The following is an 836-nucleotide window of genomic DNA, read 5'->3' as shown; positions in this document are numbered from 1 at the left end:
CCATGAACGAAACAACTGCAAATCGGCTTCATACCTCATCTTAACCTCGAAACAATTCAATCAATTGGAGACGCTCCGGTGGTACTACGACGGCGACGGTAACACAGAGAAAACCAGAATATTCTTCACGGATTCAGGTGTATATCGTTCTCGATTCACTCTATTTTCCTTGCCTTCTCTGAGTTGTTGTTCGCGATGATATTGATCGTTGCTACATTGATGATGATTAAAGATCGTGATGTTGTTGTTGGATGTTGCAGAAAGGGAGGATGTGCGATTGGTGATGAATCGATGAAGGTTTTGTGAAGCTTTTTCTGAGTTTTTTCCAGGTTGAAGATTGGAGAGATGAAGAGAATTTTTTGAGATTGAATCTTGGAAACGTGAAGAAGATGAATGGGGATGATGATGATTGATGATGATGATTGAATCGTGGAGGTGAAGAGAGTGAGTAATGAAGGTTCAGAGAGATTGTTGTGAGAAGATGAATGATGTGTGAAGTGGTGAAGTGAAGAATCAAGTATGTTGAAGAGAGAGAAGAGATTGCAAGTTATGAAAATGGTGGAGGGAACTGATTCTGAAGAAGGAGCTCAAGTTATATAGAGGTTGATCCTCAAGGTTAGTTTTTGGACTCTTCTCCTGAATTTCTGTTAACCGATTCTGTTATGACCTGTTCCCTTTTCTTCTCTGAATTCTGTTGGTGAACTGTTATACAATTCTGTTAGGGTTAGTTGAAATTCGGTTAGGAATTAGTTAGGTGCTGTTGGGGTAGTTGTGGCTTGGAAAGGTTGTTAGGATTGTAGAAAGTTTGAAGTGAAGTTGAATTTGCAGTGTGGGAT

This window comes from Vicia villosa, unplaced genomic scaffold, assembly GCF_029867415.1.
Source record: "Vicia villosa cultivar HV-30 ecotype Madison, WI unplaced genomic scaffold, Vvil1.0 ctg.000416F_1_1_1, whole genome shotgun sequence".
NCBI lineage: Eukaryota > Viridiplantae > Streptophyta > Magnoliopsida > Fabales > Fabaceae > Vicia > Vicia villosa.
This window is presented reverse-complemented; position numbering follows the sequence as displayed.